The sequence below is a fragment of the Terrapene carolina genome, unplaced genomic scaffold (assembly GCF_002925995.2).
Source record: "Terrapene carolina triunguis isolate 2854851 unplaced genomic scaffold, T_m_triunguis-2.0 Scaffold69, whole genome shotgun sequence".
Classification (NCBI taxonomy): Eukaryota; Metazoa; Chordata; order Testudines; family Emydidae; genus Terrapene; species Terrapene triunguis.
Genome location: NW_020664420.1, coordinates 61,985,727 through 62,005,184, shown reverse-complemented (window position 1 = coordinate 62,005,184; position 19,458 = coordinate 61,985,727). Strand labels below are relative to the sequence as shown.

At 38.9% G+C, this 19,458-nt stretch overlaps 1 protein-coding gene across 1 annotated transcript in view; it reads left to right on the top strand.

Moving 5' to 3' along the window:
* The first annotated feature begins 644 nt into the window (after window positions 1-644).
* Window positions 645-19,458, top strand: part of NREP (neuronal regeneration related protein) — a 35,399-nt gene continuing 16,585 nt past the window's right edge. Inside the window, exon 1 of the mRNA XM_029910888.1 lies at window positions 645-705. The gene's annotated coding sequence lies outside the window, so the exon portion shown is untranslated. The remainder of the gene's footprint in view (window positions 706-19,458) is intronic.

The following is a 19,458-nucleotide window of genomic DNA, read 5'->3' as shown; positions in this document are numbered from 1 at the left end:
GAGGGGACTGTGCTGTGTACATAGTAAATAAAGTAGGGATTACATTGTAGTACACTAATTAAATGTAGAATTGAGATGAAATGGTATAACGTTAGATATTCATTATTTTCCTATTGAAGAATTTGGGGAGTGGGTAGGGGTGTATGTGTGTGTATTTGAGAGAGAGAGAGAAGGGGGTTACGTAATGCAATGCTATTTCCAAAAATATCCACACTGGATCATAACATTTTATGAAAGTGTGACTTATTTTTGCTGTCTTGATTGCAAATGATTATAGATGGTAGTAAGTCTGGGAACAATGAACAACCTTTACATTCAGTACAGAATGATCTATTTTTGTCCTCTTGTCTAGTGGGTTAACCATTAAGTATGGTGCACTTCAAAGATGTGCAGAGTGCTAAGAATAGCACAGGGCTTTGCAAATCCAGGTAACAGGGATTCCTTTGTCCTATATTTAAGCCTATAGACCACTGAAGCACACAGACGCATGCTATATAAATACACATGTTTTTAGACTAATTTGCATGCCTTTTGATCTTAGCCACTGAAGCATATATTTAGCCAGTATTATAGCAAATGAGCCAAAACCTTTTGAATTTTGTGACAGTTATGGTGATACGATTTTTTTTTTAAATCGTTTGTAGATTATTCTCTTTGTGGTACCGGAGAGAAACTGCAGTCCCAAGACTTAAGAGTCTAAAAATGGTAAGAATTAGTTGTTTTAGCAAAGAATCAGTAGTTTCCCATGCTATCAAATATCAGAATTAACCTCCTTCCCCAACCCTCACCACATTCAGAAATATGACCTTTAAAGACATCCTTTGGGATTCTGGGGATTTGCCATACAATGATTAATGCACTCTAAAAGCCTTTGTGAGTTGGATTTTTCATTTTTAGACATTTTCAACAGAAACCTGAAATCAGTCTTCATGCAGCGAGGTTTATTTAATCAGAACAAGAGAAAATGTGTACTGTCATGTAAAGAAACATAAGTTGCATAGATGGGAACACGCAAACAAAGCAACATGCCACCAAGTCCATCACAAAAAACAACAACAAAAAAGAATTGATCATTGCACATAGCAAATAAAACAGTGTTAGTCTGTATAGCAAATACCTAACATACAAAACAAATTTGCTTTTTATGAGGTAAATTTTCAACAGGAAAACCTCTTTTGGGGAGCTAATTGCTCCCCAAAAAAGGAAAGGTAGGTCTCAGCCCAGCTGAATTGAGGTTTACTGTATGTTGAGTGTAATTGTTGAGCAACACTACAACAATTAAATCATTTAAATTTCCCTCTTAGTATTTTTCATTGCATTTTTATTTTTAATCTATTTCTTATACTATAAAATATTTATCACAAATACAGAAATAATCTTAGAGGTCAAACATGGTAACCTCTAAATATAAATATAGCATCTTCTGACACAGGGGCTTCCAATTTAGGAGGTGATGACCCTCAGACAGTAGGACAAATACACAGAGGAAAGGTGTCTTTAGTTTTTTATTACTATTATAGGCTCTGATAAGGCAAACTGAGTAAAATTTGATATTTCTTGTCCCAGTAATACTTTTTATTGAAAATGTGCCCATTACTTGAAAAAGTTGGGAATCCATGCACTGATAAAATTGATACACCTTGGCTACTACATAAACAGGCTTGGCAGAATTCATTTTTTATTTATTTTTTATAATTGATGGATAATATTAATATTTTTATCATCAATGTAAATGTTCACAGTTGGGTAAAATCTTGGGGAGGGGAGTCAAACAATTATTTAATGATAGTAGACATTGAGATTCAAAAAGCTAATGCTTTGTAATAGTTAAAACACAAGTTGTCATCATCCCATGTCAAAACATACAAAATAAACTGCCTTAAGTCAAACTCTAAGAAGTTCTCAAGCAGCATTTTTCTTACTTTGCTGGTCTGTGAATTTCAGTTATTATTGATGGAAATATTTTTTGTCAGTTTGTGTGTATAGTAAAATCAATTTACTGATAAAATGTTTCCAAGGCTATACATAAACCCTATCATCAGGCTTCTTAGAAGAGCTCATTAATAGACAAAAAGGACAAAATTCTGTGCTAATTTACACAGGTGCCATCTCATTTCTGAAGTGGAATTACATAGGGTGTATATTAGCCCAGAATTTGGCCTGAAATGTGAGGCATCTGAGTACAATATTTGCATAAAGATAACGCTAAATTAATTAGGATAAATTATATTATTTGTCTGATTCTTTTGTTGGAAACGGTCTTGATATGAAATCTATTATGAAGGCCACTTTTCATATTTGTCTACTGAAACTTTATCATTTGTATCTTCAAACAAATCATGCAAATTCCTATTCTTTCTGGAGTCTACTTTTATGGAAAGATTTAACTCATTTTCATACAATATCTTGGGGGAGGGAATTGAAAGGGGAAATAAACTATGAATAGAAATCATGTTAACAGTCTTTCAATTTGCACCAATTTTGGAGTTTCTGATGGGATGTAGACCATTATTTTTCCCAGTCTGCCAACACCAAGGAGGACAAACTGCCAATGTTTTGTAAAGTTTAATACAAATCTTGAGATAGCAGGCAAACTTTTATATGTGATATGAATTTGACATATGTGTAACAATCCGCTCTCCCCCATTTAGGCCAAAGTGGCCATTGATTTTGCCAGCAAATAGTTCTATAAATCAGACCAGTATGCATGCCAAACCTAACATATAAATTAGAGTTATCCAAATGCAGAAAAATAATCAAACATTATTACCCATCTAAGTTTTTCCATTGTTAACTCTGTAGTGCAGCCTAATTGAAATTTCAGTTGGTTGGTCTTAGAAAGTTTTTTGGGATAAGCCAAAATTCCACAACTTTTTTGTGATTCTTCCATCAATATTTCAGCATGAGACACACCAGATTCCACATTGGCTTGCACCCTGTGCAAGGTTGCTTGAGGTGTAAGTCTTGGCAGAATTTGCCTTCCTAATCCCCCCAACCTCCCTTTTTGGCACAGTACCACTGACTGTAATGAAATCAGACCACTGACATACTTCTTTCATTACTAACACGGACATAGTTGCCATTGACATAGTAATAGTATAGTCATTTATTCCAAATATTTTTTTTTTGCAGTTCAAATATGCAGGACTATTCCTTCATTTAAAATGTTAAAAATAATAATTTATCTGCATTGGACTGAGTACTGCTTCCATGCAATTATTAAGTACTTTTACCTACCTTTGGTATGCTGCAGAATCAAGGGCTCAGTCCTGCTTTTACTGAAGTCAATGAAAATTTTGGTGTTAGACTTCAGTGGGAACACTTTTAGGCCCATTTCTTTTAACCTTTTACTCTCTGACCAAAGTGAAGATGTATTATTTATTTGGTTAAATTTACAGTAAATTAAAATCGTGGCTATTGTAGGCATGTTAAGTAGCACAAATTCATCCTTTGCATAACTTTATTGAAGTCTTCACTTCTCTAGGAGTTTCTGTATGTACTTTTTCCTATTAAATGTGTTTTACAGAATGTATAATTTAAAACACCTTAGAGACTCAATTTTCAGTATTTACTCTGCTTAATACAGGTGGCTTTTTCTGAATTTACACTTATGATGTGCTAGTACCGGGTTAAGGAATCCTTCCCTGCACTCTGTAATATTAACACCAATAATAAATTAAAACAGGGTTGAAAAGACAGAAAAATGTACATAGTTTTCTTCTGTGGATTTTTGGAAACATTTCATACACATGGCATAGTCTGAAAGTAACTTTAAGTTTAAGGGATCAGTCCTTAGCTTGTGTTACTTTAATTCATTTATTCATTTCATTCATTGTGAAGTAAAAAAGGACCCCTTTTTACTTCTTTATGATGTATAAAGGGCAGAAATGTTGGGGTTTTCTTCTCCCCCCCTTTAAACATTAGAATTTCAGGCCATGGTTTACTTTTTTCCTGGACAACATAGGTAATGCGGTTTCACTGCTAACTGAAAAGGGAAGGGATTTTTATTCAAAATGTTTTTTAAACCCCCCCCTTTTTTTTTTTTTGTCATTTGCTTTTGTTAAAATCTATTTAACTTGTATGCCTAACAGTTGGAAGAAAATATCTTTGACAAAGATTCAACACTCTGACCATTCAATTAAGGGTTAGGAAGGCTCCCAGTCCATATGTCTGGGTCCTCCAAGAAGACCTGCAGCAAAACCAGAAAAGACAAGACTTGGTGTTTTGAAGGTAAAAGTTAACAGGTGGTGGTGGTGAGACTATGCAAAGAAGCAAGAAATGGCACAAAGCCTGCCCTCCTCCCTCCCTTCCACCCCCCTTTGCAGATCATCTTTAAACAGAAGTTCAGTGTAAAGAGAACTTGCAAAATATTGTGCTAAGGGATGGGTTTATAGGAGTAATTCCCAGTGACCTCAATGGGAGTTACGATTTGTGTGTCAAATGATCAAATAGATCCTTTAGAATTCAAATCTGATCTACCTGAGGGAAAAATTAATATTAAAATGTTAAATTTCAGGACAGGCCATTATTTTCACCATGGCATATCACTGTATGCCAGCATTCTTTTTAAAATCAATACTGCTGCGACGGCACAGGGATTCAGAACCGTGCAGTATTGGTGCATTGACCGAGAATGTGGGATCAGTTGAAGCTGAGCATTTCCAAGAATGTGTTCTTAGTAGGTTTAGATCAGTTGACACCTCTTACAGCAACATTTGTATCTTCATAGGGACCTTATTACCAACTTCTTCGTTGACTTCAGGCTTTGCCTCCATGTATGGAGAAAAAAATTGTCCTGGTATTAAAAAATAATTTAGGTGTATTGTGGCAGGGATGCACCCCAGTGCAAAGGTGTTAGATTCACTGCTGATGAAGCATCTGCTCCTAGCTGATCCATGGGTCTCACAGGCTCAGCATCTTATGCTCTTCACTTGGAAGAAGGACAATGTGATGGTGACATATTGGAGAGAAAAACAATGGAGGAAGCAGGATTGGCAATTTCCTGGGGGAAAAAACTAGTTTAGGACAAAGTGCTGGTAAATACTAGCTTAAACAGGGATATTGGGAAACATAAATTATTAGAATATACTAATAAAAATTACAGGAACATTTTGCAACTTGATAATAGTTTTGCAATAATATGGTCTGTTTAATTTTAATTAAATTAAACCAAAAAAGCATCACCCTAAAGCTGTATACTATTGCCTTGGCGATCTCAAACTAAAATTGAAGCTTCTGAATCAGGGAATTCCCCCTTTAACAATGCAAATTATATGTTTTTTAAGTAAAAAAAGGGGAATTCCCAGATTTGGAAGTTTCAGTTTCTGTTTGAGGTAAACTGCCAAACTAACTGTCCTGTCTAGTACTCAGTCTCTTGATCTGGCACACTGGTATGCAACTGAACTCAATGAGTACAATGACTCAGGTCAGAATATTTCAATATGAGCAAAGGTGGAAGGCCACTTGGCCCAATTCCTGGGTATTTTGAGAAAGATCATGGAGATGGCAAAGAGTCTTAGATGCAGAAACTGCAAAGAAAAAGTGAATGGGAAGGCAGACCGTATGAGGAAACATTTTTTGCAGAATGCAGTAGAAAGAACAAAGTGACACCAGAACCACTGACTTTGGTTAAACGTAGGAAAGTATTCAGAATCAGACAGGGAGGATGAAGGTACTGGTATTACCATATTGCTAAGTACATCAAAAGAAATCCAGATCAAGGTTGTCCAAAGACAATGAGGAAGATGTATCACATTTTCCCACCACAAATGGATGTATGTGTAACAAAAACAAATCTAAAATTTAAACAAAAGATAGAATTTTTTTACGGCTGTAATATTCCCATTTTGATTACTAAGCATCCAACTTTTCAAGCAATGATCAGCAGCCTCAGGCCAGGCTACAAAGCACCCAATCGAAAGCAGGTAGCAGCTGAAATGCTAGATGCAGTTATACATGGCTTGTGCGTGAAAGCATGCAACAGATTACACGGAAAAGCAATTACATTAATACAAGATGGCTAGTGTAATGTGCACAATTTCCCAGCAATTGCTAACTGTGCAGATAGGGAAAACTGTAGTTTATGTATCAGTATGTGATACTGTAAGCAGTAAGATGATTGGAAAGTACTGTGCTACACTGGCAAGAAAAAAGGCTAAGGCATTAGCAAATGAACTGTAGAGTTGTGTTGTTAAAACCTACCTGGCAGACAATGAAAAAAAGATGCAAAGTATGGGAAGTGATTTGGAAGAAGGTGACGGCACTTTAGTTACATATGGATATGTATCACATTGGCTAACTACTTGAACAGGACCTTATTCCAAAGGATGCTGATGAAACGTTGTAGATTTACAAAAGTATTTTTGTAATCCCCATCAGCCAGGTTAAAAAGAGTCAAAATCCGTAAAACCCCAAATCCCTGGTGACACATGATGGAATAGTCATATAACATGCCTGGAAACATGCGTTTAAAAACTGGCCTCATTATCTCAGGGTTGCAAGTGATCATAAGGCAGAACTTGAAGATAGAATGATCAGTATAATTAATCATCAAGGGATTTAATGGAAGCAAAGAACATGATCAGTAAGTTGAAGCCAGTTGCTGTAGCACTTGACACACTCCAAAGGGACACAAACAGTTGATGTTGCATAAAAAATATATTTGGATCTACTGATAATGAAAATCTTGCACCACACAAAGCAAAAGTACAAAAGAGATTTCATGAGGTGATTACTCCGCATATTGGCCAACCTCCTTCATCCAAAATATGCAGGAAAGAAATTGTCAGCTGAACAAGAAGAAATTACAAGGCAAAGGTTGCTCAGCAAAAATCCCGACTAGCATATTTACTTACATTTAAAGTAAAAGAAGCTCCGTATCCAAAATCTATGTTTTCATCCACTATCAAGGAAGAAAATTTCCCCTGTAAAACATAGCGGAAGAACCCGAAGAATGCTGATATTCCATCTGATTTCATAGAACTGATTAGTGCAATTGCATCAGTGTCCAGCGAGCATAGAACAATTTTTTTCAAACTTTGGATATATCCATTCAAAACTGAGGAATAGGCTCAGAATAAAATACTAGCAAAGTTGGTATTCTGCTCCAGAATGCTGCATGGCCAAATGGACCTGGACTGGTAGTCTGTAACTCTGTATGCTTCTGATTGCTCAATGTTTCAAACCTGCAACTCTGCATTATCGTTGTTTTCATATAATTGAATGTTTGAATTTTGTTTATATAATACTGAAAACTGAAATGAGTCGTGACGTGTATAACTTCCTTGAAAAAATACCTGACCAAAAAGTATACAGACATTCCAATGTTCAATATTATAATTACATATATTAGTATTATGCCCACTGCAGTTTTACTTTATTTGTAAAACCCTAAATTAATCTCTGAATCTACTGCCTTATGTAACCACAATTTTGATTGTAACTAAGGGCTGGTCTATACTTACCCGTTAGTTCGACGGCTGGAAATCGAACTTCCGGGTTCGATTTATCGCGTCTGGTCTGGACGCGATAAATCGATCCCGGAAGTGCTCGCCGTCGACTGCAGTACTCCAGCTTGGCGAGTGGAGTACCGCGGAGTCGACGGGGAGCCTGCCTGCCACGTGTGGACCGCGTCTGAACCGCGGTAAGTTCGAACTAAGGTATGTCGACTTCAGCTACGTTATTCACGTAGCTGAAGTTGCGTACCTTAGATCGAATTGGGGTGTTAGTGTAGACCAGGCCTAAGACTAAGGCTAGGTCTACACTACCCGCCTGAATCGGCGGGTAGAAATCGACCTCTCGGGGATCGATGGGACGCGACTATCGATCCCCGAATCGACGCTCTTACTCCACCAGCGGAGGTGGGAGTAAGCGCTGTCGACGGGAAGCCGCGGAGGTCGATTTTGCCACCGTCCTTACAGCGGGGTAAGTCGGCTGTGATACGTCAAATTCAGCTACGCTATTCGCGTAGCTGAATTTGCGTATCTTAAATCGACCCCCCACCCCCGTAGTGAGGACGTAGCCTTAGTGTAGTGTAGTACACATTAGTTAAACTGTTTTTAAAATGGAAAATGCCTGAAACTGGGACTAACTAGTTTTCCGGATCTATAAAAACGACCTCTGATAAATACCATGCCATCCATGGGAAGAAGGCAGTTCTCATCACTAAGAAAGGGAAGCAGCAAACCTGCATTCGAATTCCAGTGGGTTGGGGGGAAAGCATCCCATTTCTGACTAGAAGCTCAAAAGGAAATTGATAATATCACTATTCAAGTTGGGTGAAGAAATGTATGCAATACCTTAAATTTTATATTAAAAAACCTCATCCTGGTTTAATCTATTGAAAACAGGTTACTCATGAGACCCTGCATATAGTTGGTACAGTTTATGATTGCAAATATTACACGGTACTTATCTAAGTTTAGTTGGGACAACTATTGACAGCCTTACTGTATTCTGTGAAGATCACTGACCATACTTGGTCTGGCAAAGAGGCATCTATACATATTTCAGACATATCCTGATGAATATAAAGAGGATGAGGGACTATGATTGGGCACGGAACCCAGGTTATTAGTAGTCACACACAGGCCAAATATAACCTGGGTTTCATGCATAATAAAGCAGGGCCCTAAACATCAGAAAAGCCCCAATAGTGCTCACAACTTGTTGAATACTGAGCCTGGGGCAAGAACTGAGGTCTCTTGCATGGTAGGGTAGACTGGAGCACTAGTCCCTAAGTAGAATCACATTCTGAAGTCAATGGTGTTGCATAGGTTTAACCAAGTGTAGAATTTGGCCCACAGAGATAGAAAGAAAGATCAGTTGTAAGATTTTATCATCATGAGGGTGGGTGGGATGTTTGTTTTTTTAAATGTGCTTATATATTATACATAGGATACTTTATGGTTTAATTTAGTGTACTTGATTACTGACAAATTGAGATTTTTTTCCAATCTCAAACAAATAAGATGAAATAAACAAAAATGTACTCTGCTTAGAACTTTTTCAAATGAGCTGCTCACAATTGCAGAAAAACAAAATAAGGGATGGAACAGTTCAGGTGATGAGTGTCCAAGCTGTACAGCGTGGACACTCTGAAGTTGAAGTTTAAATAGTTTTTCCTCTTTGTCCCAGACTGCTCTTTAGTGAACTGTGTTCAAAAAAGCTAAAATATGAAAAATTAGAAATAATAAATTCATTGACACAGTCGTGATACTTCACCATCAGAAAGTAGAGTTCAGAAAAAACTCAGTCAATGGAAAATTGTTTCCATTGCAGTTCCACTGTCCTACACTGAGTTCTGACAAAGATTGAATTATTTTTTGTGTGAGGTAGAGAACTAATTATCATCCCCAGAAAGACTGCATAAAAATAATTCACAGACATAGACAACATTGATTGGACAAAAAATTGAAATAAAAGGACAATTTAAAATGTAGGTTGTATTGAACAAAGATTTATTCATCACTCTGATACCTCATTAAGCCTTACCAGGTGGGGAGAAAAGTTGGAAAGGTGCAAAATGTTCTCCTCAAATGTTTAAAATGGAATGATATTAAATAATTTGAGTCTGGCACAAAGTGCAGATTAGACTGCTAGATTGGCAAATTCACTGTAGTATTACTGAAAGAGTTCCTGTATAGAAGTTCCTTTGATGGCTACTGTTTTTTCCGTTTCTAAACACTACACTTTTAAAAATCTCACAATATATAACCACATATTTATTTTTTATCTTACAGGAAAATAGATGCATTTAGAGTAATTTTGTTAAAACTAAACTCTTTCCTATATAGTCACATAGCACACATTATGGACATTTTTGAAAACAAATAGCATAATGATGTTTGGGTATTCATATTAAAATGATTAGAAACCTTTACTTAATATATACATTACTCCTCTAAAAAGAATTATTGAATTCTTAATATTGTAATGTTCAAAAGCATGTATTGCCCATTTTATGCCATCAGACAGCTGCTCAAAGATTGTTAAGCTTTTCTTTATGTTGACATGAATTATCTGGTGATAAATTCTCCAGTATAGAAGTAGTGGGTGGGTGTAATGCTTGGTTACCAGAAGGAAATCCTACAAAAATTTGGAAGTGCAATAACATTGGCAGGTTCTTTTACACTTAAATTGTCAGCTAAGGAATTAAATAAAGCTACAACACCATCATCACAAAAAACAGTGCTTGCCAGACAAACTATTTTCATTGATATATTTTGCTTTCCAGTTGACTAGAGCTCAAATGATATATTACGTTATTTACAGCATACATGACAGTTTAGTTTACCATACTTTTTTATGTGGGGTAACTGAAAGTGATATACACTGTAATAATGGTATTGGTAGTGCAGTGATATTGCAGGCAAATGTGGCAAGACAAACTTTGAGTACTTATAACAATGTTGGACAAAGCCTTAGATATTACAACCTGTTTCATTGAGATAGGGAATCCTGGTCAGGACAGTTGGAGTTATTTTTTGCCCTTTTATAGAAGTGCCTTTGGATCTTTAACATCTGCCAGAGATAGAGGTGACAGAAGGAGAGTGCCCCATGTGGGATCCAACTTTCAATCCTGAGCTCTGAGGGTAAGTCTACACAGCAAAGAAAAACCCACAGCTGGCCCATGCCAGCTGACTCAGTCTTGTGGGGCTCAGGCTGTGGGGGTGTTTTGTTGCTGTGTGGACTTGTGGGCTCGGGCTGGAGCCCAGGCTCTAGGACCCTGCAAGGTGGGAGGGTCCCAGAGCCCAGGTGCCAAACTGAGAGCCAGTGTTGGCTAGCATGGGCCGGCTGCGGGTTTTTCTTTGCTGCGTAGACATACGTTAAAGTCGCATTCTGCAGAGGCAGTGTACCTTGCCCTAGCTGACAAATACCATATTGTGGTAAGCTTCCCATGTATTTTATATAAGGAAAGGGATATAAATTTCAGGGTGTATCTTGGAGGATTCCTCCTTCTGAATACCCAACCAACATTATCATTGCAGTAAGTTGTCAGTACTGGGTATCAGGCTAATTCAAGTGGCCCTAAAGCAAGAATACTGCCGACTAAGCTACACAGAGACTAGCTATGAGGAGGACATTTTGGGCCAATTTTGTAAGGGGCCTCAGCTCTGCATCCAATTTTACAGTTGCCATTTATTGCAGGTGCAAATATTAGCATTTAGCCATCTAACTACTGGTTGTACTCGCAAACTTCGTAGTTAATCTCTGTATTTGAACCCACAAGTGGTTGTATCTTCAAAATTAGACACTACTTTTAGTAATCAGAACTGTTATATTTGCTTCATAGAATCATAGGACTTTGAGAGGAAAGGACCTCAAGAGGTCTAGTGTAGTCTAGTCTTAATCCTTCACTCAAGTCAGGACTAAGTATTATCGTCAGGACTAAGTATTATAGACTTCACTGTGCCAGATTATTGTCAATCTGCAATAATTTGGCACAGTGGGGTCTATAATATTCACTGTGCCAGAAAATTCCACTGCAGTCCAATGGCATTTGGAGGATTTATCCCTGTAGGAGAACATGTGTTTGCACAATCACTCTCCTTCAGTATTATGGCAGTAGAAGACAATTTAACATTCTGGTTGTAATGCAAATTCAATTAAGCATTTAAAAATATAGTGGAACAGTTGTTTTAGCAGATATGAAAGGAACCCAAATAAATAAAAAGTAGAATTTACCTTTAAGTTTCTAATTTTTTTAAATATACAGATTGTGACCCTGATCTCCTTTGCACTACTCTGCATCATCAGTACAAGCCTCCTGCTGTGGAGTATCAACAAAACATCTTAAAACACTACACCCATTCACAGTGACGTGGTATTGATAATGTGACAGGTCTTTCTAATGACTGCTGTTTTGTGCTCAGTAAATGACATGAATGTTAGTTGCACAAAGAAGTACACCTCTACCCCAATAGAACGCTGTCCTCGGGAGCCAAAAAATCTTACCGCGTTATAGGTGAAACCACGTTATATCGAACTTGCTTTGATCCTCCGGAGCGCGCAGCCCCGCCCCCCCAGAGTGCTGCTTTACCGCGTTATATCCAAATTTGTGTTTTATCGGGTCGCGTTATATCGGGGTAGAGGTGTATCTTACTTTTAAACTTCATGTTGTCCTGCTAAAGAAAAGGAGGCGGGGGAGACTTCCATTCTTCCCAGTTAAACTTTTCTAAAGTATTAGTGAAATAGTCATTTACATCATACAGCAAGCATATGCATGTGTGATTGATAGGTGTGATGGACAAGCTACTATACAGTTGTAGTTTTCCTCACTGAAATCATGCCAAACAATGTGCTTTTTGGCTGTTCTTTATCTACTGTATAGTAGTAATCAAAGCACAGTGTAGGGCTGGTGATTTCTGGAGTAAAGGAGGGCCAGGGAGGATGAGTGCATTGATAAAGTCTCTGTGCATTTTATGAATTTCTCTTTGGTTTCCATTGCACATCATTATGCTTCTCTGGCTCTGCATTTCATCTGGCATCATACTACAGCTGTTCTTTATTCCTCCCCATCTGAAGACTCAAACTCCCAACTGTAACAAGATGAAAAAGCCTAAATGAGACAAACAGGCTTTTCCTTTCATTTACCATCTTCCTCACATTCCTCTCTGTGCTCAAAAAAATGAATAGCAAGTTAATTTATTAATTTCTTTTGCTTACCACTTTTTCAATTTGTCAGTTTCAGAGGACAGGATGTCATCTGCTCCTCCTCCCCCCAGACCCTAATTTGAAACCTAATAAAAACATTGTACTTGTTTTTATTAGGTTTCAAATATAAACCCTCCCTTATAAATCAATCTTGTTTGACAGTGTCTCCTTCCATCTTAAAGCTTCCATATTCAATGAGGATTGAAATCAGTGTGAATTAGGCACCTAAATGCCTTTGGGGATCTAGGCCAAAGTGCCCCCAACATTTCTGCCCGGGGCCCTGTATGGGGCCAGAGCAGCACGGTTCAAGGAGGGCACGTGGGCAGGCTGAACTGAGTATGGTCAGTACATAGCTTCTGCTGGTAGGACCTCCTCAACTGGGGAGAATTTCAAAAACTTGAGAAAGTTCTGATTTCTCGTAGTTCTCTATGGGGGCTGCTTCCCTGAGTCCATTTCTGCATCAGCCTATCAAAATGGTGGATTCCTCCTTGCTTGTCAGTTATTCTTTCTTAACATGTTTAAGAAATTTTAATCACAACCTTCAGTGATTTACTCTTCTGTGAAATAAGATGTAGTGATTAGAATATCTTAGGTTACACTGGAGTTTCCCTTTCCAGGAGATTTAGAAGAAGAACTGACAACAGACTCGCATGCAGCTAAACACTAGAAAGCCATAACCCCCTAAACAACAGTTGCATTGTAGGATAAACCTCTCTTATACTACATTAGTAATTTAGTGGGCATTAATTATAAGGGGACCACTGCTGTAGTAAATACAGAATTCTACAGGTGGGATTTTTAAAAGGGCTGAGCATTGTCTCAGCTCTTCTTCCATTGAAATCAGTGGCAAAACTCCATATTGCTTTCAGGGGAACACAAACATGCCTTCTGATTTTTTCTTGAATGAGTTAAAAAAAACTAATTAATCTAATGTTCAGATAGCAGTGCTACAAAATAGTGAAGTCTGTTTTAGAAGATATAGCTGGATGTTGATAGTGGGCCACTGATTTTAAGCAGAACTTTCCACTGAAGTCAGTGGAGATTTCAGCTTAAAAAATGAATGGCAAGTATATCTCAATGTAATTAGAATTGGGAAAAGTTGTCATAATTGAATGAAAACTGAGAAACCTCAGACACTGCATAGTAGGGAGAATCTCCTTAGGAAATCCTTGATGCTCACTGTTCCTACCAAGCAGGCAACTATGCCTGTAATACTGTTATCCTGAAAGAATGTGCATTAGAAAACAACCAAACCGTGGAAGAGAAGCTGCCAAACAATTTCAGTGGTGCTGAGAAAAAAAATTCACAATTTCCCTTTTAGAGCTGTGATGCCATTGACTCTTCTCTCATTACTGCACACATTGAACAAAAACTCCCAAACCGCACAAAGAATCTTCAAGAGGATACAGGTGTGGAAGTTAGCGATGCAAGATGCAGTATTATCTTCTGTGCCCTTCACTGGTTGGTTACATGCTAGATCCCCAGAGGACCAAGCCGTAAAGAACCATTGTTACCAGTCCATCTTGGAATAAACCTGTGCCACAGAGCCCTTGGAGCACTAAATTTACAGAGTTGCAATGGTGGCATATTCACAGGTTCCTGTAGAGTGGGAAAGTATGCCGCAGAGGTAGACTGTGGAGTAGGTTTATCCTCTGTAGAATGCTGTTCTTTTCATCTCCTTTTTAAGCGTGGAAGGCCTGTTCTGCTCTTCTTTCCTCTGTTCCTCACAGTGGAGGGAAGCATATGATCCTGTATGCCTACTGTTGTGTTACTTATCTGTCTAATAAAAAAAGCTTATCCTGCATAGCACATCTTTCAAGGTAAGGGGTAGGATTTCAGTACTTCAAGGAAGAGTTAATTGTTCGGATCGTTGTGCTTCTCTATGGAATCAGGATTTCTGGAGCAGTGGTAGATTCTTTCAGCACTCCTTTATCCCACATCTCGGGTGGAATACTCTGAAATGACCTGCAACTCATCAAAAGCTGGAGTCTTTTGTATTCAGAGCAGTTGTTGATCTTTATCACAGGAGGAAAAAAAAATCTGGCACAGCAGCTTGGACCCAAGAATTCCAACTGCTCAGTAGTATGTGAACTCTTGTGTGCCTGCTGGAGATTAGGATTTTTTTCAGCCATGGTTTAGGGAAAAATAGAAAGAAAGTAATAACTTTTTATGCTTTCTTTTTTGTTAAGAGTCCTGGAAGAAGCCAGATAAGCAGGTTAACGAGAATGTGCATACTGAAGTTGTCCGATAAATGGTACAATATGTGTGTGAGAGACATCTAGACTGCTGCTTCTCTGAAGGCTAGATCTGGGCAGCATTTGAAAGATGCTGCTCTCAGGCCATAGGAACTGGGAGTGGGGAACAACTGTTTCACTTTACCACCTCTTTGTGGCTGATTATGTAGCTCTGTTCCTGCTCTATTACAAATGTTTTGCAAATGTTATAGAAGAAAGACAGAACATAGTGTCCTCAATAGTTGTTGCTTATAAATATGAGGGCGTTATATAAGGGGAAAGATACGTTAGAGTGAAGGAATGGGTGACAGTTTTAGGGCTCTGACACATTGGTTAAACCTATTACTCCTGAGGGCATTCTGCGCCAAAAAATTAAAAATTCTGCGCACAATATTTTAAAATTCTGCAAATTTTATTTGTCAAAATAACACTACATAATCATGCTAGTTTCAATTATTTTGGTAATTTATTTCAAAATACCTGTTGACACCCACAACCCCCTCCCCTCCAGAGCCCAGCCATGCCCCCCCACCCCAGGACACACACAAAAATTCCCCCAGGAGTAGAGAGTTAAAGAACCCCCCTATGACAACCCAGTTCCTGTTTCTGTGCCCCCTACTTCCCCAGAGCCCAACTGGAGGGGGGGGGGGGTTAGGCACCCACAACCCTTCCCCCCACAGCCCAGCCACGGGCCCCACAGCCAATACACCTGAACCCTCTTTCCCCCCTCCCCTGGGAGCCCAGCCACAGGCCCTCCCTTGCCTGGATAGCTGTACGCCCTCCCCGCCAGAGCCCAGGGATCCAGAGGGAGAGACACCCTGATGCTGGGTCCCAGGCTTGCATGGAGTTTCCTGTGCGCTGCCCTCTCCTTCCCTTGGGGCATGCTGGGAACTGCAGCTGCCAGGAACCCTCTAGTTCCCTCCCCCTCCCCTCAGCACTGTATTCTATGTGCAAGCTGGGCTCTGCCAGGTACAGCAGCCACTAGTGGCAACTAGCAGCACTACAGCCCATTTCTATGGGGGAAAAGGAAATTATGCACTCATGTTAATTTCTGCAAAATTCTGCATTGCAGTGGTGCAGAATTCCCCCAATAGTAACCTATTCCTTGTTGTAATGGTATGAGGATTCTCAATTTACATATTTCTTGAGGTGAATGAGGAAAAAGGTTCTTTGCACTATTACCTAAACCCTTCTGCTGTGAAAAGGGGTAGAAGTAAACAACATTGTACCCCTGTCTGTGCGGTGATGCTCAACTGTGCTCGGCCCTGGCTTTGTTCCAATATTATTGCCTTTTTAAAAAAAATTTATTGCAAAGAATTTGAGAAATTTTTTTTTAAGTTGAAGTTTTACGTTTAAACTTAGTTTCTGTGTCTTAAGTTAATAATAAGCTCCCCATTACAAATTGAGACCAACTCCAGGCAAGATGCAATATCAACTTGGTACACTGATTTTACTCTAAAGTTCTTGGCTTGATGGCTTCCTTTTTTACTAATTTACTAAGACTTTAGGTATGATGTGTGGTGTCTCACATGATTGTGCTGGAAAACAATAAAATTTAGGATTATGAGGAACTAAGATGCCTAAGAAAATGTTTAGGAGTGATCCACTCATGTGGCTTAGGGCTCAACTCTGATTTTCTTGCTGCTTAAGTCAAGCCTTCACATATGCAATAACCACAGAAATGTGCCAAGAAATGAAAATATTATAATATGAATCAGAGTTGCTGTGGGAAGCCTACAGTATTTGCTTCATGTTAACAGCTGGACTGTTGTAAGTCTTTTTTCTTACTCTGTGCTGGAACATTTTTTTTTTTTTTTTTTTACTTTTATATCTTTGTATATCTGTTCCTGAAATACTAATCTCAGGCTGTATGCTGACTACAAGTTCTCTGTGTTTTTATAGTACCCTATTAATCAGCATCTCTGAACACTTATGCAATTTCTGCCTTATACAGATGCTGCAACATAGGTGTGTAGGTTTTAGATGACATTGTAGTTTTAATTGATCTTGAGTTGTGGATCTCAATCTTTTCCATACAGGGATCTCCTTTCCCATTTAATTGGACTGCAGTCATGACTACTTTCCCATTTAATAATATGGGAAAGAAAGGGTGGTCATGACCCCCACGACACCGATTCATGACCCCAGCATTGAGAATAACATAGGAATTGCCATATCAGGTGTGGGGAAGGAATTTTTCCCTGATCAGAGTGGCAGTGACCTTGGGTTTCTTTGCCTCTCTGCATCATGGAATGTGGGTCACTTGCCAGGATTATCTGGTTTTCACTAAATTCCCTGCCACTGCAGGGGCTTTGGGAATTGTTGGACCTCAGTCCCTCCTATTCTCTGCCTGTGGCACATAATAATTTAGTTTCCTGCAAGTTGTAATAGTTTGGTTGTCGGATTTAGTGTGTGGATGGCTGGGGGGTGCTGGTGGCCTGTGAACAGGGCATTAGACTAGGTGATCTGGTGGTCCCTTCTGGCCTTAAACTCTGTGACTCTATGGCAGTGATCCCTGAAAGACTCATTTACTATGCCATTGGCTCTGTTCTTTCAGTTTCTTAAAAGGGTGTGCCTCTTCTTCACGGGGTGCCATATCAGTCTTATAGTATTCTCTTCAACAAATAATGGACTCTAAGTTCTATCAAAGGAAAACTCCCCTCGCCCCCTCACCATCCAGTAATCCTAATAGTGTGTAAAAACTATCCTCAACCTACCTCCTCCCCAGATGCATGGGTGAAGAGATGACCTGGCAATATGACTAGGGGGTTAACAAATTGAGAATATGTCAAACCAAGTGGGAGAGGAGTTCACAAGTTCTGGGGTCTTGTGAGGAAACTCCTTACCAGCAGCTCTCTCCTGATTACAGGAAAAACTCTAGTTTGAGTATCTCAGCCGATCTCAACTGTGGCACGAGGAGAGAGGCACTCTCGCAAGAAACAGAGTCCTGAACGCTATAGATCTTTACAGGTATAATCAGTACTTTGAATTCCACCCAGTAGCCAGTGCACTTCCTGTAGTACTGCATCACCTTCAGTTGGAGTGCTCTCAAAATGGAGTCTCATATGGGAGTGCTTTACATCAGTCTGATGGTAACAAAAAGAATAAGTGTAGTAAGGTTAGCATCCAAATGAAATGGCTTCACTTTCCTCAACAAATGCAGATGGAAAAATGCCTTCTGTTCTATAGCTACCACCTTCACGTACAATAGTAGGTTTGGTGCCAACTACACCATACAAACCATAGTGACATTCTGGCAGATGCACTAGTTCATTCAGGGATGTTATAGAATACTTGCCAGTTCTTCTGGCTCCTCCCCCAATTTACCAACATTATCCCAGTCTCATCAGAATTGAGCCTTTGTTAGTTAGTCCTCATCGATGCCCCAATGTCTAGTAGACACTAAATAATCTTTTCCACTGCCACATCAGTGACAGCAGAGTGACATTTGCAATTCCTTCTGTGACCAGTAATACATGGACTGCAGTACGTTCCAGTAGCCCTTTTTGGAGCATGACAAAGGGTATATTCAAAAAGCACATACTCTTTTTGTTGTTGCCCAGTCGGTGGAGAGAATGTGAAGCCTATCTGTTTCACCCACATCTTAGTTATGCAAGCTAGACACTTGCTACTGTAATGAAGTCACCCAGTTTTATGCAAGGAACATATATAGGCGTGGGTATCAACTCTTTTTGCAGTCATAAAAGGGCCACACATGTATTAAATTTGTTGCATAGAATCTTATTGACCAACAAAGCATCAGATTATGTAAAGTCAAATTACATAGATATCCATTAGCACAGGGGTTCTCAAACTGGAGGTCAGGACCCCTCAGGGGGTCGTGAGGTTATTACATGGGGGGTCATGAGCTGTCAGCCTCCATCCATCCCACACCCCGCTTTGCCTCCTGCATTTATAATAGTGTTAAATATATTTTAAAAAGTGTTTTTCATGTATGGGGGGGGGTCAAAAGGGGTCACCAATACAAAAGTTTGAGAACCACTGTATTAGCAACTCATGTAACAGAGCCCTCAGGCACTCTGCTCCACAGACATTAGCAAAAGATGCCATCAAAGTCACATGAGCTTTATGAAAGTACATTTTCTACACGTCACTATACCTATGGATAACTCTGAATTTTATCTGTATAGAGGCAGACCAGACTGTTGGGCCATGCATTTTAATGACAAATTAAAAATATGTAAGATAGTCATTTCAACATTGTTGAAATTATCAGAATTATAGAATGATTAAAATGCCTTTCTGAAGAATTTTTTTCCCTAGCACATTGTATTTTGTATTTGGCAATAGGCTTAATTTTCTAAAGTACACATCATAGAAGAACACCAAATAGCACATTTGGAAAATCGCATTGGCACTTAGTTTGTGTAAAGTAAATGCCAAACTGTGTCCAAATATAGGATTTAGGCATCCTGTTTGGGTGTCCATTTGTGAATGTCTCCCCATGAAAGAGGAGATCACAGAAGAGTAAGTTGCTTGCAAGGACGCACTTGTGCAATTCTGCATTACAGAGCACTGGTTTTCTGCAGAAGAGGATCTTATTCATTTG